Source organism: Grampus griseus (genome assembly GCF_964374135.1).
Source record: "Grampus griseus genome assembly, chromosome: X".
NCBI lineage: Eukaryota > Metazoa > Chordata > Mammalia > Artiodactyla > Delphinidae > Grampus > Grampus griseus.
The window spans coordinates 2,633,004-2,656,617 of NC_138999.1; positions in this window are offsets into that span (position 1 = coordinate 2,633,004).

Genomic DNA, 23,614 nt, shown 5'->3' on the forward strand with positions numbered 1-23,614 from the left:
GTAGGATGTCTACATAGGTAAGCTATCTATCATCTACATTTGAAAGCTTTTATTTCCATGAGGCTTGTAAAATGTCAAGAAAAGAACAGAGTTCAAATTTCTTTTCTTGACGGTAATTCCAGTGTTCAAACACACAGCCCATAAATGACCAATGCCTGACACCTGTTATTCATAAATATATAAATTCTATTTTTGTGATATTTCCAGAACTACGAATGCCAATAAATGTCACTGCCATCCTGTTCCTACTACAACAATGTCCCTTCTGCCATCCAGGCTCCATCCGGAGGAGAAAGGACCAGTTTCCTACAAACGCCTGCTGTACGTCTGTGGATGCTTTCGTGCAGCTTAGAAAGACATGTATTTATTTTTCTTCTCATCCCTCATTCTATCCAGCCATGAGGAAGGGATGTGTCCTCTTTGTTCCTGTGAGATGCTACCTGACTATTCTTCATTTCTCCACCTGAAAACACCCAATTCTGAACGTTAAGCACCACAACCTGAATTGTTCACCGTCACCCTTGTAGAATCATCTCCCTACAGACCAGGTCTCAGAATCATCCTTCATAAATCATCTACCTGCAGACCAGGCTCACCATCATCCTTGCACAATCATCTACCAACACCCAGGTCTCTGTCTCCAATTCCTTGGCTATATGTTAACTTCTGGCTTGCTGGCATCACGTCCAACATGGCCTTTGCCTTTATTTTTGCTGATACCCATGCGTTTTTCCCCTTAGCCTCAAGGACCTTGCTTTCATTGACTCTCTGCCATGGTCATACCCTAGATCGCCATCAGAAAAGTTGTATCACCTCCATGCCTTCCACTCCTGTCATCCCAATGTCTGGCCATCACCTTGTATCGTTCGGCTTTTCATCAGTATTACGAGTCCAACAAAACTTCAACACACTGGGATATAAAAGTCCACTCACCTGACCTTTGTTCACACTCCCCCCCATCCCTTACATTTGTAGGAACTCTGCCTAAAAATCAAACAAAATCTGCATTATTCAGTTCACGAATCACTTTTCTATTGACTCACCAACTCTGGGCGATATTTGTGATTAAATGCAGTATTTATTAAACACTGTCTGAGTTTTATGTACTGTAACAGACGATCAGGTCACATCATGTGACTGATGGGCTGATGGATGAAGGTTGTATTTCTCTGTAACAATCCTATTAATAAAGCAAAGTAAACTCTGATGGCCTTTAAAATGCCCTCGACCGCTGCAGCTGATTTTCTCACTTTGTTATTATTTCCTTAAGAATACATGAGATTTATATTTATATATATTTTATTGCCATTTTATGGCAACTAGCAGGTGATTAATATCTGTTACAATGAATGTTTTATTTTAATTAGTAATATGTTTATTCTAAATCTACTTTATGGTAGAAACATTTCTTATCCTGTATTCCTACATCTCTTGTCCTGTATTCCAATTCTTATTGGCACAAAACAAAAATTGCTTCTCCCTAGAATTGTTAATTCTTGCTAGTCAAACCTCCCTGATGGATTCATAAGCCCATTATTTTTTAAAATGCAGTCTCTTTTGTACTTTCGATACATCCTTGATCTTTTCAAATTGCTGAACGTTTCTTCATTGATTTTTCCCCTGAATGGAATGTAGCGTCTTATTTTAAGTTAAAGAGAAGTAGAATCTTGATGGGCAGATCGCACTGGAAAATACAATGGCTTGTGTCCTCACGTCCATGTTCAAAGAAATCTACAAGCCCGTGACCTCCATCAGTTTTATTTGACAGTGCACCTGTAAGAATCACTACACATCTTCACGAACATTTTTGATGCTCATTAGCTGGATTACATATATTTCCCATATACCATAGTTGAAATAAATATGATTATTAATATCTAAAGACTCTTAGTGACATTAGCTTTGCTATCTTTTCCCCTTCTATTGATGTATAGTTGAATTTGCCTATCTATGGGAGTAGTTTCCTGAAATACTATCTTTCAATACCACTCCAGTCCTGAGTCCTATGTACTAGGATGTGAACTCGAGTTGGGGTCCTGAGGGGGGCTAAATTATGCCAGACATGGGGACTAAGGTCTGAAAATGAAATGAAAAAGCTGAAAGCTGAACTTCAGCCATCTGGTATCCTCAGGGGTGAAGGTGACATATATATTATGACTGATGATGATATACAATTTTATATGTATTAATTGCTGTGAACAGGGGTATCCATGGCTACCTTGTGCTTTTTATGGGGACAGTCTTGTGGCCTGGACGGTTGTATCCCCTGTCTGGGTCACTTCGAGTTTTGAAATGTCCACATCCATTTCCAAAGCTCTCACCAATGCTACAAATTAATGGCCACATGTGAATAAGTCAATGCCTGTTTAAAGTCACTGGAAGACTTTCCACCGTGAAGAACGCAGACTTCGGGAAATGTGAACTTGATCGTCCTGGCTTTAATTAGTGGTTCAGTGAATGGTTTTGCCAGTGAGCTCAGGGATTCAAACATTGCCAAGGATTCCCACAACATCTCAAAGACGTGGTCATTCTTTTCCAAACCTCCCTTCCTTCGCAGCCCTAATTTCATCCTTACATGTATTGTCTATTTATTTATTTATTCATTCATTCAGATTTGTCATAAATCAGCACTTTGAATAGAAGAGACATGTTGCTAAATAAAAATCTGCAATGTGGGAATTAGTCCAAAGCAAGGCACCTTCATCACAAGGATATCAGTATGTTTTGTTTTTCTTTTTTTTGATTGATGGATTTTTTAAAGTTTATTTATTTTTGGCTGCGTTGGGTCTTCGTTGCTGTGCACGGGCTTTCTCTAGTTGCAGTGAGCGGGGGGCTACTCTTTGTTGCAGTGCGTGGGCTTCTTACTGCAGTGGCTTCTCTTGTTGCAGAGCACGGGCTCTAGGTGAGCGGGCTTCAGTAGTTGTGGCTCGCAGGCTCAGCAGTTGTGGGTCACGGGCTCTAGAGCGCAGGCTCAGTAGTTGCAGTATGCGGGCCCTAAAGCGTGCGGGCTTCAGTAGTTGCTGCGCATCGGCTCAGTATTTGTGGCTCGCGGGTTCTACAGCACAGGCTCAGTGGTTGTGGGCACGGGCTCAGTTGCTCTGCGGCATGTGGCATCTTCCCGGACCGGGGCACGAACCCGTGTCCCCTGCATCAGCAGGCGGACTCTCAACCACTGCGCCACCAGGGAAGTCCCCCTACATGTTATTTTAAGAGCACTCACATGGAATATCTAAGGGCAGATTCGTGTTCAATTCTATTACGTATTTTAAGGAAGTTTTTATTTCAAATTTTTCTTCTTTGCTCCATGTTAAGACTTGCCAGTTCTTACTAAAATTTCCCCAACATGATACTTCCAGGTACCTTTGAATTCTGGCATCTTTCTCTGGAAATAACTGTGATTTTCTATGTTCGCTTGTGGTCCAAGCTCTAAACAAAACCCTGTATGTTTATCAAGACCTGGGACATATATGACCCTCCAATGAAACTGAAAACAATGCAGTCTTTTGGGGGAGGATTTTGGATTTTTTAAATGAAAATAGTTTTTTTTATTGAACTATAGTTGATTTATAATGTTGTGTTAGTTTCAGGTGTACAGCAAAGTGATTCTATTATACATATATATTTTTTTCATATTCTTTTCCATTATAGGTTATTACAAGATATTGAATATAGTGTCCTGTACTATACAGTAGGCCCTTGTTGTTCATCTCTTTTACATATAGTAGTTTGTATCTGTTAATCCCAAACTCCTAATTTACTCCCCCCACCTTCCCCTTTGGTAAGCACAAGTTTGTTTTCTGTCAGTGAGTCTGTTTGTACATAAGTTCATTTGTATTATTTTTAGATTCCACAGATAAGTGAGAGCCTAGGATATTGGTCTTTCTCTGTCTGACCGACTTCACTTAGTATGATCATCTCCAGGTCCATCCATGTTGCTGCAAATGGCTTTATTCGATTCTTTTTCACGGCTGAGTAATATTCTATTGTGTGCATAAACCACTTTGTAAGACAATCGTCTGCTGACAGGCACTTAGGTAGCTTCCTTGTCTTGGCTATTACAAATAGTGCTGCTATGAACATTGGGGTACATGTATCTTTTCAAATTAGATCTTTATCTTTTCTGGAATTATGCCCAGGCGTAGGATTGCTGGGTCCTATGGTAGCTCTATATATTTTTAGTTTTTTGAGGAACCTCCACAGTGTTCTCCATAGTGGCAGTGCAGTCTTTCTGGATTTGCTTTTCCAGTCACAGATAATAGCCACAGGGAGCTGAGACCCAAATCACATGTCTAGTATTCTCAACTTGAATATCTATCAAGATGAGAGGATTTTGAACAAGAAAGCAAACATCTATGCACCTACCATGTGGAGATCAGGGCTTTCACTATTTGCCTTCTACTCCTTCCTCCCTTCTATGTACAGAAAGAAATCATGTAACTATTTCGCACATAAGTATGTGCTATTTTATTTGCGTTCTGCTCACTTAACACTGTTTCTTATGATTCGTTCAAATTCTTGTGTCACGAGGATGTGTCAAGAGCTTTCAAAATACCTGCAGCAAGCACGTGACGACACTGAAGAAGTTCCATTTGCATCAGGAAAAAGACTTGGATGGCAGCAGAAATTTCTACTAAAACTGGAAAATGAAGGGGGGCTTAGCCAGGTCAATGAGAAATAAGCATCCCATCTGGTAACTGCCATGGAAGGGGGGAGATCTTCTCTAGGAAAAGATGATGTTATGTAACCTGCTTTTTAGGTGTCTACATGGCAGGGATCTGACCTATAAAAGTCTACTGTTTTATCTTGGAAATTTCTAGAAGAGCGTAGTTGAAATTCTTTAGCTGTGCCATTTACTGGGGATTTCTGACAGCAAGCAACACGATTTTTTTCCTGCAGGATTCAGTAGGTGCATTGGACTCGCCTTCTTTCTGGTTCTCTAAAAACTTATCCAGGGCCAAAGGTTCCTAGGAAAGAGGTTTGTTAGGAAGGGTTCCCAGGAAAAACAAGTAGAAAAGAAAGGAGATTGCTGGGCTCATATGGTAACGCTATGTTTATCTTACAGAGGAGCCGTCGAACTGTTTTCCACAACAGCTCTACTGTTTTCCGCTCCCATCGGCAGTGTCTGAGGGTTTCCATTTCTCCATAGTCTTGCCAGCACCTGTGCTGTTCTTTTTCCTTTCCTTTTACCTTTTTTTTTGTTTAAATTGAGGTAGAGTTAATTTACCATGTTGTATTAGTTTCAAGTATACAGCAGAGTGATTCAGTTATACATATATTCTTTTCAGATTCTTTTCCATTATAGGTTATTACAATACGGTTGTATATATTGAATATCGTTCCCTGTGCTCTACAGTAGGTCCTGGCGGTTTATCTATTTTATATATAGTAGTGTGTATCTGTTAACCCCAACCTCCTGATTTATGTCTCCCCCTCTTTTCTTTTCTATTCTCCTCTCCTTTCCTTCTTTTCTTCTCTCTCTCACTCTTTCTTTCTCTCTTCTTTGAGGCTACAGGTGGGAAGCGGTATGGATGGACCTTAAAATCACTATGGCACGAGAAAGAAGCCCTAAAAAGGTCACATATTGTTTGCTGCCATTCATATGAAGTGTCCAGAAGCAGTAAATCCACAGAGATGGAAAGCAGATTGGTGGTTACAAGGAGGTGAGGGATGGGAATGGGGAGTGACTGCTAGCGGTACAGGATCTCCTTTGGGGTTGAAAATATCTGGAAGCATATAGAGGGGGTAGCACACAGCAGAGCAAACATACTAAATGGCACTGAATCGTCTATTTTAAAATGGGTGCAATGGTAAAATTTATGTTACGTGTATTTTATCACAATGAGAGAGAGACTAAAAAAAAAATAAACTATAACAGCTCTTCCCGTCTACCTCGCATGTAGCCAGAACAGACTTCCATGGTGCATTAAAGCTTCCCAAGGCTACTTTTCAAAAAGTTACAATGCTGTTGACCTAATACAATAGGAATATATCTTCTTACAGTTCTGGAATCAAGGTGTGGGCAGGGCTGAGCGCCCTCCAGAGGCTCCAGGGAAGGCTCTTTCCCGCCTCTTCCAGCTTCTGGGGGCTCCAGGCATCCCTGGGCTCGTGGCCGCATCCCTCCCGTCTCTGCCTCTGTCTTCCCAGGGCTTCTCCTCTGTGTCTCTGTCTCTCCTCTTCTGTCTCTTACAAGGACCCTGTCATTGGATGTAGGGCCACCCTCATCCAGGAGGACCTCATCTCAGTCCCTTTACTTCATAACATCTGCAAAAACCCTGTTTCCAAATAAGGTCCTGTTCTGAGGTCAAGGTGTCCCAGGGCCGCGCTCCCTCCAGAGGCTCCAGGGGAGGGTCCTTCCCGCCTCTTCCAGCTTCTGGGGGCTCCAGGCGTCCCTGGGCTTGTGGCCGCATCCCTCCCATCTTCAAATCTGCAGAACCTTCAAATGTCTCTCTGTACTGTCATCACTTCTCCTTTTCCCGTGTGTGTGTGCAAATCTCTTTTTGCCTCCGTCTCATAAGGACCCCTGCAATGACATTGGGCCCCCCTGGATATTAGAGAATCACTTTCCCATCTCAAGGGCCTTGGTCACATTGGCAGAGTCCTTTTTGCAGAATAAGGGACTATGAAGAAATTCTGGGGATTTGGACCTGCTATCATTGCGAGGGCCTTTTTAAAGTCTATGACACCCATGCTGAGTTGTCTCTTTCTGTACCAAGTATGAAACCCAAATTTTTCAACTGTATGTGTCACTGGTGGTTTTCAGCTACATGATATGACCAATATGGGGTTAATATTCAAAATATAAACAGCTCATACAACTCAACATCAAAAACAAACAAACAAACAACAAAAAACACAAACAACCAAACGACCTGATTAAAAAACGGGCATACGGGGGCTTCCCTGGTGGCGCAGTGGTTGAGAATCTGTCTGCCAATGCAGGGGACACGGGTTCGCACCCTGGTCTGGAAGGGTCCCACATGCCGCGGAGCAACTGGGCCTGTGAGCCACAACTACTGAGCCTGCGCGTCTGGAGCCTGTGCTCCACAACAAGAGAGGCCGCGATAGTGAGAGGTCTGCGCACCGCAATGAAGAGTGGCCCCTGCTTGCCACAACTAGAGAAAGCCCTCGCACAGAAACGAAGACCCAGCACAGCCCAAAATAAATAAATTAATTAAAAAAAAAAAAAAAAACGGGCAGAGGACCTGAACAGACATTTTCCCAAAGAAGACATACAGATGGCCAACAGACACAGGAAAAGATGCTCAACATCATTAACCATTAGAGAAATGTAAATCAATACTACAATGAGGTATCACCTCACACCAGTCAGAATGGCCATCATCAAAAAATCTAGAAACAATAAATGCTGGAGACGGTGTGGAGAAAAGGGAACCTCCTGCACTGTTGGTGGGAATAGAAATTGGTGCAGCCACTATGGAGAACAGTACGGAGGTTCCTTAAAAAACTAAAAATAGAGCTACCCTAGGACCCAGCAATCCCACTCCTGGACATATATACAGAAAAGATGAAAATTCTAATTAGAAAAGATACATGCACCCCAATATTCATAGCAGCACTATATACAATAGCCAAGATGTGGAAACAACACAAGTATCCACTGACAGAGGAATGGATAAAGAAGATGTCATACATGTGTACGATGGAATATTACTCAGCCGTCAAAAAGAATGCATTCATGCCATTTGCAGCAACACGGATGCAACTAGAGATTATCATACTAAACCAGACAGAGAAAGACAAATATCATATGATATCACTTATATGGGGAATCTAAAAAATACAACAAACTAGCGAATATAACAAAAAAGCAGCAGACTCAGACACAGAGAACAAACTAGTGGCTTCTTGTAGGTTGGGGGTGGCAGGAGGGGCAAGATAGGGGGAGGGGATTAAGAGGTATAAACTAACATGTATAAAATAAATAAGCCACAGGATATATTGTACGGAACAGGGAATAGAGAAAGTATTTTGTAATAACTATAAATGGAGTGTAACTTTAAAAATTGTGAATCACTATGTTGTACACCTGTAACTTATATAATGTTGTAGATCAACTCTACTTCAGTTAAAAATAGACCAAAACCAGAGAGTGACCACCTAGCCGGTAAAACTCTTCCAAAGCCAATTCCTCAGCAAGAAGAAACCTTTTGCTTTGCAGTCTCCCCGCACCTTCCAAGAATGTGAAAGAAGCTGGTTGATAAGCTCAGATGTGAAATTAGATTCCTGATTTGTCTGCTCAAAATACCCACATGTAGCTTATGGTTTGTAGTTCCTGGGTTTTCTGTGAACAGGAGACCGGATCGCGCTGCCTTTATAATGACGTGCGTTGAGATTCATTATCTTGTGCCAGAGATTAACAAAATTAATGTCAATGATTTCAGTCAACCCAAATGTAGTTGACTGGGCTGAGTTTCATCATTTAATTGTGAGTAGCGGGAAGTGCAGCATTTTAGCTTTATATTTTTCCAAAGTCCCTTCCAGGGAGAATCATACATTTCAGTTCGTTCCAGAAAAAAAGAAACGATGCCCGGAAGGGATACTTCATCATACCCCTGCCTGTGAGAGAAATTCCATTGGAATTTTTTCCCCTCACCCGTTGAAAAGAGCTAATAACTTTTACTGCAAACCCTTTATGAAGAAAGGGTTTAACCTTGATCTTTATATCCAAGGTTAAGTACGACAAGAAGAGTTTTTAAAAATTTTTTGAATTCCTCTCGCTAACGATTGATCAAATTGCATTTCTCCTCCATCAGGATCGCTCTGAAATCAGTTGGGATTAAGTCAGTGAATAACTGTTATACATCTGGGTGAGAAAGCAAAGGGGGTTTCCACAAATTCATTCCATTTTACTTCTCAGATACTTTCCTCTTCCTTTACTCTTTCCTTCCTCCAGGTATTTGTTTGTCAAACATGTACTGAACACCTATTAAGTGAAAGGCCATGGAGCGATCAAGATGTCAGAGCCATGCTGAAGCGCTTAGAGCAGAGAGGCAGACTTCTAAAAAAAGTACCAGGAAAGGAGACATTCTAATAGTAAATGAATGACAGGTGTGCCAATGTCCATCGCAGTCAATACTGGGAAAAACAGACGTCTGAAAATGACCCAAGCCCAGTCAATTTGCAATGAGGATGGTGAGTTTTAGGGGACCTTGGGGAAAACTCTGAAACATGAGTTGTTGTTATTACTTGTACAACTTGGACCCCACTTGAACGCAAATGATAAAGAGCGTTGCTTTCTTCTGCCAGGCTCACTAAGGGTCAGAATGTGCTCATCCCTCTTTTTTCCTCCCTCCGATATCTGGTGATTAAGTAGAGACGGTTCAAATATATTATGCTGTTGAAATTGAAGGTGAGCTCTTCCCTTTGGAAACCTGCTTTGCCATGATTTACACAGCGAGAGCACAGCCTGCAAGAACACGGTGAGACATTTGCAAACATCTGAGCACAGTAAAATGCTGACTCACTGAGTAGGGCATTTGAAGCAGGAACGACCCCTTTTGGGGACCTAGAAGAAAATTTCAGGATTTTACAGAGGAGTGTTTCCCTACGGGGGCGGCGGGGGGAAGATTGCTAACCTTATCACGGGTATTATAACGTCTTACAGAGAGGCACATATCAAATTTCAACTTTTTATAGTTAAGTTTTAATTGAACCATGTTTTCCTGTCTGTCCAGTACCCACTGATGGGATAGGATGTCGGATGGACACCAGTCTTTCTTGTAACAGATGTATGGGTTTAATCTACATAATACGCTTTGTAAGGGACTAAACCACTTCTTGTTCATATTTGATAAACCCTGTTTGTTGGATGTATAAGGTGCCGGATAAGTATTTACTGGAGACTGTGTAAATCCCACCCTCCGGTATGCTTGATGTAGTGATTTCACGTGTCAGTAGTATTTTACAGCACGTTACAGACTTAAAGGTACTTTCACCGTTTATTATTTCATTTAATCTGCCCTTAAACTCCTTTGCACTGGTATGGCTTTATGCTGGAAAGATCTGGGTATCGGGCAGCATGAGACAATTGTCCGGGATCTTGCAGCTCACAAGTAATAGGATCAGGCTAAAAACGCTCTCATTTAACATCCCCTATTTTATACCCACGCAAGACAGTCTGAGCATTGACTTTTATAAATTCCGGCACTGGTACATAGCTGTTGGGTATTTCATTTAATTTTTTTGTCCTTCCTTTGTTATTTTCTCTGTACATTTTAAGAACTGGGTCAGGTAATTTTATGTTCATTTTAGAATTCACAGCTCAAACAAACATAAAATTACCTGACCCGGTGAACTTTGTGCTATTCTATCAGAAGTGTTTTTAGTTAGCAAGAAAGTTCTGGGAGCTTTTGATGTTCAATGAACTCTACTGGTATTTTTTTTTTTTAAATGAAGTTAAGTTGGTCCAATGAGCATGATTTACTTAGCAAATTCTCTGCAATAAATTATTAATATTTAACTCTACATGTCATAACGTACGATTATTGCCAGTGAAGCAGGAACTCTGAACCACACCTCCTGAGGGCCAAGGCACAGCCCAACTTGCCTTTCTGCTCTCATTGAATCTGCCATAATTATTCTGCAGCTGACAGAGATGAGCAGAATTTTAAGTCACTAATCCCTTAGAGGGCACACAGCCCATAACCCCTTAAACAAAGGGGGAAATGACCCAACTAAGGGTGGTTTGCCCCACAGCAAGCAGCTGTCATTCACAGAAGCAAAACTAGGAAGGTTGTTGCCTAGATCCTAATGCAGTGAGGTTTCCAAAGCTGCTTTCAATAACAACCGTGCTATGGCAACTATGTAGTTCATAGTTCCAAATGGAAAACCTTCTCAGCTGAGCCATGCAGAACCTAGATGTTGCACCCTGTGAGCTTAGCCGCCCACTGGAATCACCAGAAAACTTTTTAAAACTACGGAATGCTAAGTACCACCCTCAGCGACTTACTGAATTGCTCTGAAATGCACCCTTGGCAATGGAATATTTGAAAAGTGCCAGGGGATTCTCATACACAGAAATGTACAAGAATGTGTCTGCATCCCCAACCAGGAAGGTCAGATTCACTGTCACCCAGGATGTCTTTTGCAGGGAGTATGTTTACTGCATGCATGGCGCACGAGACTTCATCTGAGAGCAGTGCTGCGTGTTCATAGGAGCTGTGACAGAAATAGCTTTGCTGACGCTCAAGGAACCTCTGCAAAATATCCCCGGGACAGCTCGATGGCGCGTGCAGTTCCATAGGGAGGCCAGCAGGTGGCGGTGTTGATTTGAGCGCTGAGAACTGACCTTGGTTGCACGCAGGCACTCAGATTCTTCCTTAAAATCTGGCCTCTCCCTGGGACCCCCGCCTCCCAACCGCCACCCCTTAAAGGCTGTTCTCTGTTTGAACTACACCCGGATGCCTGGAGAGGCTCCATTAGGGCATCATAAGCGTTCTGCCTGGGGTGCTGAAACTACATGCTGGTATTAACTGTTTCTCTCCAAACCACATGAATGTGTCTGTCATAGGTATTTTGTTCTCTGTGTCGTGTGCTCCACACAGATGTCTGATGGTGGACCTGGATAACAGAAACGGTGCATGCTGCAGGAGGGGCCTGAACCAGAGAGAGCAGATAAAGGGCTGGTGGAGAAATGCTCCCCCGGGGGCAACAAAGAGCAGGGTAGAAAACAAAACACAACGACAACAAAACCCACTTCAGGCTGGAAGCTGAACCCAGACCAAAAGAGGTGCATTCCCCTGAATTAAAGTCAAAAGAGCCTTCAGTGAGGCGAACAGAAGTTTTAGTTCCTGTACGTACAGTAAAACACGGAACACCACCAAGAAAGGATGGGGGGACAGAAGCAGAGTTTCACCCACCAGAGGTCAATTCATAGGGTGAATAAAATCAGGTCAGACGCAGGTAAAAAACAGTATCGCCAAGAATATTTATGGGCCGTCAGTTTAGTTTTCAGGTAGAGTGATTATAGACAGCACTGTACATCATATTAGCTATATTTTTCTCTACTACACGATATTATAGGCATTAGACCGTTCACTCATTCATTCATTTATTCATTCAAGGTATAGCGAGTCCCCTGACTACACACTAAATAGAGACAAAAGTAGATATCCTTCAGTTTCTTCGAAGAGTTCTTCTTCTATCTTCAATGCTGGATCTACGACAAACTACATCTAAGGTGGCTTCTATCTGCTTCCCCATGTTGATAAAAATTACTGATACCTGGGCAGTACTTAAGATTGTCAACGTCTTAAAGGGTAAGCAAAGGTTGAGAAATGGCCATAGACGAGAAGAAACGGTGGAGGCATGACATTAAATGCCATGTGACACCCTATATGGGATCCTTGAATGGTAAGGAGGGAGGGGAGGACATTAATTTAAAAACCTGGTGGAATCTAATGCCCTAATGGAGCCTCTCCAGGCATCTGGGTGTAGTTAAAACCGAGCACAGCCTTTAAGGGGTGGCGGCTGGGAGGCGGGGGTCCCAGGGAGAGGCCAGATTCATGTCTGGTGTTTAATTGTGATGTACCAACGTCATTTCTTAGTGTTGACAAATACACCCTAGCAGTGGAGGCTGTTAGCATTCAGGACAGAGAGAATTGGATGAGGGTATATTGGGGGACTCTAGGTACTCTATGACGATCTTTCTGTAAATCAAAAATTATTAACAGATACACACTACTGTATGTAAAATAGATAACCAACAAGGACCTACTGTATAGCACTGGGAACACTACCCAACATTTTGTAATAACCTATAAGGGAAAAGAATCTGAAAAAGATTATATAACTGAATCACTATGCTGTATACCTGAAACTAACACATTATAAATTAACTATACTTCAATGAAAAAATATTTGGAGATTAAAGAGTCTATTTTTAAAACTCTACAGTAAGAAAGCGAACAACCCAATATACCCAATAAACAATCTGATAAGAATGGGCCTGTGATTTGAACAGATACTTCACTAAAGGTGTTCATCACCTTTGGTCATTAGGGAAATGCAAATTAAAACCATAAACAGGGGCTTCCCCGGTGGCGCAGTGGTTGAGTCTGCCTGCCGATGCAGGGGACATGGGTTCGTGTCCCGGTCCAGGAGGATCCCGCGTGCTGCGGAGCGGCTGGGCCCTTGAGCCATGGCAGCTGAGCCTGTGCTCCGCAACGGGAGAGGCCACAGCAGTGAGAGGCCCGCGTACCGCAAAAAAAACCCAAACAAACAAACCCATAAACATAGGGAGATGCTACTGTACACATATGGGAATTCTGAAATATAATCAATATGCAAAAAAAAAAAACCCTTATGTTCATTCCAAAACCTGTAATGAGTATTGATCATGGCTTTCTTTATAATCATGAAACAAGAGTAAACAACCCAGGTGTTGTCCAGCAAATGATGGGTAAGCAAACTATAGGACATGTATAACGGGAACAGAACCCAGCAATAAAATAGCAGTCAAGTACTGACACCTGTAACAACCAGGGTGAAATTAAAATGGGTTCATCTAAGTGAAAGAAGCTAGTCTCAACAGGGTGCACTCTGTTTCATCCACTTATAGAACATTCTGGAAAAGACACTATAGGGGCAGCAAACAGACTAGCAGGTCCCAGGGGCTGAGGGATGGGTGGGGGGTGGACCATGAAGGAGAAATTGGTGGGGGACTGCCTTTTTTTTTTTTTTTTTTTTTTTTAGCTGCACCACACAGCATGCAGGATCTCAGTTCCCCAACCAGGGATCGAACCCGTAACCCCTGCATTGGGAGCACGGAGTCTTAACCAGTGGACTGCCAGGGAAATCCCAGGAACCGCTTTATGTACTGATTATGTTGTCAGTTTGACAGCTATGCTTTCAGCGAAACTTGCAGCATGGTCCAATAAAGAGAGTAAGTTTTACATTACATACGTTAGACCAAGCAGGATTTAAAAATCATCATCATAAGAAATAATGAGAATTTGCACCAATTATGGAACATATATGCCAGGCTTTGGAGGAAACCATTAGAAACTTAATTCTCATGATTCCTTTGAAGGTTAGAAACCATGCTTATTTCCAGCACATCCAAGAGAAAAGTAAATCTTGGCATGAGAAGTAAATCTTCAAGTCACACACCCGAAAAAGGCCTGAATAACCCGGGTCAGACTAGCCACAAAGACCAAGCCAAGCTTTGCGGGAAGGACAGAAAGGTCAGGAGATGGAAGGGAAGGAGATACGGGGAAAGCAAAGTAAAGCAGCACTGATTTTCCAAATTCCTTTCAGCAGACACATACTAGCTCTGTTTCTAAATTGACTCATTTCTGACAGCGACTCCCAGCCCAGATAATACACATAAAAATCACATGTTTTAAAAGAAGGGCAACTTATCCCTTGGACAATCCATGGGAATGGCAGACATCAGTGCGCTTAGTTAAAAAAAAAAAAAAATTCACAGACTTGCTGAGAATGAAAATAGTTTTAAATCGATGTTCTCTGCCATTCAGGAAACGGACCCCCAAAGTAGTAATTCGAGGAGATACCATCAATCTTAAAACGTTACCCGATTCTAACGTTGAACTTTTCCACGTTTCTTGGACTCTACCTAATTTCTGTACTTCTCCAGAGATACTAATGTTTAGGCGCCTGTTTTATTGTGTTGATGGTATATCGACAAGAATAGTTTCTTTTAAATGTGCTCCATGGTTCTTTGAGCCTCAGAATTCCTTTGCCTCAGTCTGTTTTTCTACCTCCCATTAAGATACAGAAAAGCAATGGCTGAGGTTGAATGAAGGATTTGAAATTCCAATGAAAGACCCTCGAGCCCTGTCCCCTTTAGGTCCTGGCCATGGTAGCTGGTAGCTTTCGGTGAGCAGAGTGAGGTTGTGTACTTTGTAAACTGCCACCATTGAGATGAATGAATATCCTCCCCTACAGGGACCAGGTAGCTTCCAGGCTTTATATAGCATCTTACTTACTTAAATCAACTCTCCCTGCCTTTTCGCTTGTGCCAAAAACCAGCCAGTCTTCCGGTATCAAAATGAAAACTCCTCATACGCTGAAATAGGTTTAGAATATGCTTATATTTTTTGCAACGGTGGAAATAAAATTACAAGAGGGAAATCTTCACTGACACTCTCATTCCAGAGCTCTTTCCCCCCTGGTTTTTCATTTCCATCACATTCTAATTTTAAACGTACTTTAAGTGTGTGGTTCAACGAACTTCAGAAGCAAATGCAATGCTCTCAGTAATAAGCATTATGGGATTTGGTTTCCCATAAAGAAGCTAGTACTTATGTAAAGGTGGCTTAAGGAGAGTTGAATGCTTTTTTTTAAATGTCACTGAAAAAGAATCTGTTAAGGCCCCAGGATTCAATTCAGGATTAAATAATAGCTGAAACACATTCATACATGCGTATTATTGTTGAAGTCGGTTCACTCAAATATGAAATGAAAAGTCTCTGTAATTTTCAGATATACTGTCCCAAATTAACTTGTCCATCTGTGCAATTAGTAAATATGACTCATCATGTTATCCACTTCATAGTTTTACACTTCACTGAATATTAGTCATACTTCAATAAAAAACAAAAAAATGAAGATGAGATCATAAAAATAGATAATTTCTTCCTAATGACACTGTTTTTAATACCACTTGGCCTTTTGGTGTATTAACGTCATTTAAAAATGATCATACAGATTACTGATTTCACTTAGTCCCTTATGTTCTTTTGAATTATACTTATGTTCAGTCTATGATATTACATCCTCCAACATTTATTAGGCTTTTGTACCTAATCCTCTTTCATATAATGAACTGGTTGTGTTTTTTTTTTAAATCATTTCCCTGTTTTCTTAGCCTCTCAACACCACAATAAGCTCCACTCTCTTTAGCTCTCCTTTGACAGAAAATTGCCAACATAATGAGTTAGAAACTCAGCTTTGCAAATGGGACCAAATCAAACTTAAAACCTTTTGCACAGCAAAGGAAACCATAAACAAAATGAAAAGACAACCTACGGACTGGGAAAAAATATTTGCAAATGATGTGACCAACAAGGGCTTAATTTCCAAAATATACAAACAGCTCATATAAAAACAACAACAAAAAACCCAATGAAAAAAAGAGCTGAAGACCTAAATACTGGCATTTCTCCAATGAAGACATACAGATGGCCAACAGGCACCTGAAAAGATGCTCGACATCGCTAATTATTAGAAAAATACAAATCAAAACTACAATGCTAGGTATCACCTCACACTGGTCAGAATGGCCATCATCAAAAAATCTACAAACAATAAACGCTGGAGAGGGTGTGGAGAAAAGGGAACCCTCTTGCACTGTTGGTGGGAATGTAAATTGGTACAGCCACTATGGAGAACAGGATGGAGGTTCCTCAAAAAACTAAAAATAGAGTTACATATGATCCAGCAACCCCAATCCTGGGCATATATCTGGACAAAACTCCAATTGGAAAAGATGCATGCACCCCAGTGTTCACAGCAGCACTATTTACAATAGCCAAAATATGGACCAACCTAAATGCCCATCAACAGACGAATGTGTAAAGAAGATGTGGTACATACAAAATGCAATATTACCCAGACATAAAAAAGAATGAAATAATGCCATTTGCAGCAACATGGATGCAACTAGAGATTACCATACGAAGTGGAGTAAATCAGAAAGAGAAAGACATATGATATCACTTATATGTGGAATCTAAAATATGACGCAAATGAACTTATATACGAAACAGAACAGACACACAAACATAGAGAACAGACTTGTGGTTGCCAAGGGGGTGGGGGAGGGATGGATTGGGAGGTTGGGATTAGCAGATGCAAACTATTAATATATAGGATGGATCAACAACAAGGTCTTACTGTGCAGTACAGGGAACTGTATTCAGTATCCAGAGATAACCCACAATGGAAAAGAATATGAAAGAGAATGGATATATGCGTATAACTGAATCATTTTGCTGGACACCAGAAATAAACACAACACTGTAAATCAACTATATGTCACTAAAAAAAAAGAAAGAAAGAAAGATACTTAGTTTTGCCTGCCCAGAGCCAACTTTATGGGTGTGTTACAGATTCTCAAAGCAGAGAGAGAAGCGTTTTGCTCAGGGCAGGGGAAGACCCAGGGAGTAATGCCAACACACAGGTGATGACATAATAAAGGAAATGACATCATAAACCTAGTCTCACATCTACACCACACCCACCTCACCATGAGGGTTTATGGGCACTCAACGTCACCACGAGTTCTCATGGTTTCCAAGGAAGGAAGATGGCGGAGGACACATCCGACTCCATTCAGCTGACCCTTTCCTCAACAGTCAGGAAATTTACTGATTTACTCTAGTATTTTTTCTTTTTTTTAAAGGGAAAACTTGCTTTATTTTATTATTATCTTTTTAAGTGAAGTATAGTCAATTTGCCAATCATATTAGTTTCACTTTGCCTACAAGGCAAAGTGATGCAGTCATACACACACACATATTTGTATTTTCAGATTCTTTTGCCTTGTAGGTTATTACACGATATTGAATATAGTTCCCTGTGCTGTACAGTAGGTCCTTGTTAATTACCTATTTTATACGTAGTAGTCTGTATATCTATTTTATATGTAGTAGTTTGTATCTGCTAATCCCAAACTCCTAATTTATCCCTCTACCCCCTTCCCCTTTGGTAACCATAAGTTTGTTTTCTATGTCTGTGAGTCTGTTTCTGTTTCGTAAATAACTTCATTTGTTTCATTCTTTTAGATTCCACATAAAAGTGATATCATATGATATTTGTCTTTCTCTGACTTACTTCATTTAGTGTGATAATCGCTAGGTCCATCCATGTTGCTGCAGATGGCGTGATTTCATTCTTTTTTATGGCTGAGTAATATTCCATTGTAAATAGGTACCGCATCTTCTTTATCCATTCATCTGTTGATGACCATTTAGGGTGCTTCCATGACCTGGCTATCATAAATAGTGCTGCAATGAACATTGGGGTTCACATATCTTTTCAAATTATGGTTTTCTTCAGATATATGTGTATAATCTAGTACACTCTGGAACCTTGGGTTTCCAGAAATAACGAATGCATCAAGAGTTAAAGGTACGCTTCCATCTCTCTTTCTATCTCAAAACCCAGGAAGTTTTCCCAACTTCCCCAGGACAACTTGGAAGAGAGAGAGGGTTTGGTTCCCACTGTGGCTCTCCTCCAAAATATTTCTATGGTGCCGACTGTGACCTTGTTTGGAATACTGACTGCAAGTGCACCGTATTATTTGAATTCCTGAGGTTTCAAAACATCCCATACTTGTGGATGTCAATTATAATCCACTGTGATAGGTTCTTATGCTTATAGAAGATGAATTTTTCATATTTAAAAATATTTAAAATGCCAGGAAAGAAGACAAGAGGATGACGGAATTCCAGCAGGCACAATCCAGCATGAGTAGATTTAAACATTAAATTTTCCATTCGAATGTTTATTTTTTTTAAAAAATGTAACATGATCTTCACGGCAAGCCCGTCTCCTGCTCTCTGGCTAGACAACCCTTTTCACGAATCTGTCTTTTATCATTCAAGTGAATACAGGATTACTGCTCATAGACACACACCCATGAATACTATATAGTATGTTTTTTTACATCCAAATAAATTTATCATTCTGCATTGACTCATTTTCACACAACAGTGACTCGTACACAGTGAGTTTGTTCATTTTAACTGCTGAGAGTAATCCCTTTATTCCATTTTCTACCACTTATATATGTATTGTTAATTTTGTCATTTTATGTTTGTATATTAACACGATGTTATTTCCCTTTCATGTTTCCTTTATTCCTCTCCTTTTATTGCCCCCTTTTGGATTGGTGAAATTTTTTTTTTTTTTTTTTTTTTTTTTTGCAGTACGCGGGCCTCTCACTGTTGTGGCCTCTCCCGTTGCGGAGCACAGGCTCCAGACGCGTAGGCTCAGCGGTCATGGCTCACGGGCCCAGCCGCTCCGCGGCATGTGGGATCTTCCCGGACCGGGGCACAAACCCGTGTCCCCTGCATCGGCAGGCGGACACTCAACCACTGCACCACCAGGGAAGCCCTGGATTGATGAAATTTTGATTAGCATGCTTCCCCTCTATCAGTTTGTAATTTGACTTTTCTTTTCTCTTCTTTAGCGGTTAATCCTCAAATTTTAATATGTGTATACAAAATATATATGATTAATCCACAGCTTCAACGTCTTCCTGAAAGATTCAAGAGTCTTAAAATAACGTAAATGTTACCTGCACCTCCCAACTTCCATGCCATTATTTTCTAGGGTTTTAAATCCAATGTGTTTGCATATCCCACAAAATTAAACAATTATTTTGACTACGGCAGTTACCAGATTTGGGCTCAGAATGGCTTTGTGTACGACTACTTACGTTGCTTCTTGGTCTGTCGTGTTCTTGAAGCCTACAGGCATACTTCTGTGTGGTGTAACGTAAAGTATTATGGCACTATTCCTGTGCTTGGCACATAACTGTAGTTTTCTTTTTCTCCACGAATTGAAATTTTGTGACAACCCTGCATTGTCAGATGGTATTTAGCATTTTTTAGCCATGAAACATTCTTTAATGAAGGTAAGTACATTTTTTTTTAGATATAATGCTATTGCACACTTAACAGACTACACTAGAGTGTAAGCGTAACTTTTATATGCACTAGGAAATTTTAAAATGTGTGTGACTCGCTTTTCTGTTGTATTTGCTTTATGGTTGTGTTCGGGAACTAAACTCACAGTATCTGGGCATGCCTACATTCTCTGGAAGTTTTATTTACCAGAGTCACAAGTAGCTTATGCTTGAGTGTGTGCACGCCTGAAAGTATCTGACTGGCTCCTCGATCTGGAATGACATTTTAATTTGCTATAGAATGATGTCTTGGTGTTTCTTTCCAGGCAACTCATTTACGGTAACTATGGTGTCCTGTAATCTAGCACTGACTGAAATGATGTATATTTTTACTCCTTTATATGTAATATGTTTTTTCACAAAAGCATTTCAGCTCCCCCCGCCAACACACGCACACCATCTAGTCTGTGTTATCGTATTTTTACTTCCAGGCTGGCATTTGGAATTTCTCTTTCTTGTTTTTGAGGCCAGTAATTGTTGCGAATGTTCTAATTCCAGTATCTCTATGTGTTTGCAGCTCTATAGGGGATTTTCCTGCATCCTTCAGAAAGGACGGGACACAGCTTTTACTGAACAGAGGCAATGATTTGTGTTTTTAGTTTTGAGTTTATGAACGTTAATCCATGGATGGCTACAAAGTTCCCTTTTATGTATCAAGCACTGATTAGAAAAAGGTTTATAAAGTCAACAGAATCAACATCACTGCTCTAAAGGAATGTATAGTGTATGCACTTGTATCAGAGAATTTGAATTATGGTCAGTCTGCCAAAATAAGAGAGTTTCAAACTTCTGCTCCATTGAAAGGATCCGTCTCTCGCTACGCCTGTGTGTACAAACACACATTTACAGAGATGCCCCCAAAGCGAGGAGTATAATTTCTTATAGATGGAAAATATAAATGTACTCTCGAATCTTCATGTTCATTCAATTTCCAGGTGGGAACCAGGTGGTAAATACCTCTGTGAGACTCATCTTTTCATTGGACACAGCAGATACAAATTCTCATTTATCAGTAATTTTTCTATGGTAGCTGCTCAATTAATATTTCATATCAAGTGTTAAAACCAAAATGATGTGATTCTTTCATTAAAAGTGGAGTGGGTTTCTGGCATGCCGGCCCTGGTAGTAACTGCATCGTTTCTGGCAATTTCCAAATCCCTCCACGTGAAGAGACAGAAGAAGCAGATAGCAACCCCTGAAACTAGACAAGATGGCCCCCCAGAACTGCCACCAGCATATAAAACGGGTGCTAGTGGGATTCTTCCATGACGTGTTTTAAAACTGTGGTATTTGTTGGTGGATTCTGAACCAAGTCCCACTATTATTACGTGTCCCGAATGAATTTCTTTTCATGTCTGTTTATTTGATTCTTTGTACACCAGAGCCAGCTGTGCAAACACCCAGATTTTAGTATCTGAGCTAACTTATAGATATGTAAGTTAATGTAAATATTTAACCTGTCTGTGATCCCAAATCAGTCATTCTATCTATCTATCTACATATCATGTCTATCTATCTTTCTACCTATCATATCATTCTATCATATCTATCTAGTTATTAGATCGATATAGATTACATACTGATACATATTCTATATGTAAAATGTATCTATATAGGCTATAGATAGAGGATACATAGATATAGGATGTGTATATAATATACATGACATAGCTATACAGAATACATGCTCTACATTCAGATTCTATTGCACAATGGAACATGTGTAAGACAACCCCCATTTGGCTAATTTTTATCTTAAAAATTGCTAAATACTCAGGTAGATCATGTTTTTATTGAGAGAACTCTCTTGAGGCCATTCCACAGTAGACTGATCTAACATCCTAAATGGAAAACTGCTAAGCAGTGCTAGGGAGTTAATATGGAATGACTGGACTTTATTTTTGCCAGGCGTTCCTTCTTTAAAGTAACTGCTCTTGCTAAAACAAAAATAGTCCGTGGCATGATGAAATGCTCACTTCCTGGGAGACACATGGACAGCTGAGTACTTAGGTACCCCTCACACAAGATCTACTAGAAACCTCTCACCACCCTCCACTTGCTCTGCAATTATCCTGTCTTTTTCCTGAATCCGATTAACTGATGGGACAGAACGATTTCTGAACCTGACCAAGAATGATAAAAAAAATCAATGATAAAAACACATCGATAAAAACACAAATCACTGCCTCTGTTCAGTAAAAGCTGTCTCACATCCTTTCTGAAGGATGCAGGGAATCCCCTGCAGAGCTGCCCACACACAGGGATACTGGATTTAGAACATTCTCAACCGTTACTGGCCTCAAAAACAGGAACCACGCCAGCATGGAAGTAAAAACAGAATCACACGGACTAATTGTGTGTGGCGAGGTGGGGTGGCGGGAGCTCCCTTTACTGAAGTGATGGTCCCAATTTAATATTTTGTTCTTGTCGGAGAATCCAATGACAAGCCGTGTTCACTGAAGTTAAGGAAAACAATAAAGTTTCAATGGGCTTTTCCATCACTGAGGAAATGTGAGACCATCATTTGTTGCTGTAAATGACCCAGACTGCGGACAGACGTTGGAAAGTGGAAAACAGAAGTTACAGAGGAGATGCTAGGATGCGACAGAAAAGATGCCAGAGGCAGGTGTACGAGTCCTGATGGGGGGATAGTCTTTGAGTTGGTGGTGTGCTCACCACTGCTCGTTGAACATTCTGCATTCTAATGTACGTTCTAACCGGTTGAATGGTGGTCACAGAGACATACCCATGTTCTAATACCCAGAACCACTGAATGTGACTTTACCTAGAAAAAGGGTGACCCCTAAATCCCCTCCCACACTGTTTCCTTTAAGGGCTCCTGTCACTGGATCTGGAGTCCACAGGGTTAATCCAAGATGACCTTTTTTTCCCCCAAGTGTCTTTTTAAGAGACAGAAGAAGAGAGAGACAGACACAGGAGAAGCCCCGTGAAGACGGCGGCAGAGACGGGAGGGATGCGGCCACAAGCCCAGGGACGCCTGGAGCCCCCAGAAGCTGGAAGAGGCAGGAAGGACCCTCCCCTGGAGCCTCTGGAGGGACCGCGGCCCTGGGACACCTTGACCTCAGACGTCTGGTCTCCAGGACTGAGACAGGATGAATTTCTGTTCTTTTAATTATATGTCAAGGACAGGAAACATACATACATACACATAAAAATTATGTTCTTTTCAATACATATTACATAGAAGTGTTACCCCATCAACAGATGAATGGATAAAGAAGGTGTGGTACATATATACAATGGAAAACTACTCAGCCAGAAAACGAAGGAAGTTTTCCCATTTACAGTAGCATGGATGGACTTGGAGGGCATTACAGTAAGTGAAATAAATCAGAGAGAGAAAGAGAAACAGTGTACGGTATCACTTATATGTAGAATCTAAAAAATGCAACAAGCTAGTGAATATATCAAAAAAGAAGCAGGCTCACAGATACAGAGAACAAACTAGTGGTTCCCAGCAGGGAGCGGCAAGGGGGCAGGGCAAGATAGGGGGAGGGGATTAAGAGGCACAAACGATTAGGTATAAAATAAGCTACAAGGATAAATTGTACAGCACAGGGGATAGAGCCAATGTTTTATACTAACTATAAATGGAGGATAGCCTTTAAAAACTGTGAATCACTATACTGTATATCTGTAACATAAAATATTGTACAGTAACTATACTTCAATTAAAAAATTAGAAGTAAAAAATAAAGGTTGCATTTTTCAGAACGAAGGTTTTCATAGCTGCCAACAGATGAATGAAGGATTTGGGGAGCTCGCTTCTTAGCAATGACACCAGGAACTGAACGGACCTGCATGAATTCATGCAGAACTTAAAAGGACAACAAAGCCCGCAGGAAATAACACAGCAAAACGCCGAAACCACAGCTCTGGCACCGGGGCAATCACCCCAAACCGCTTCTCATCTTCAGC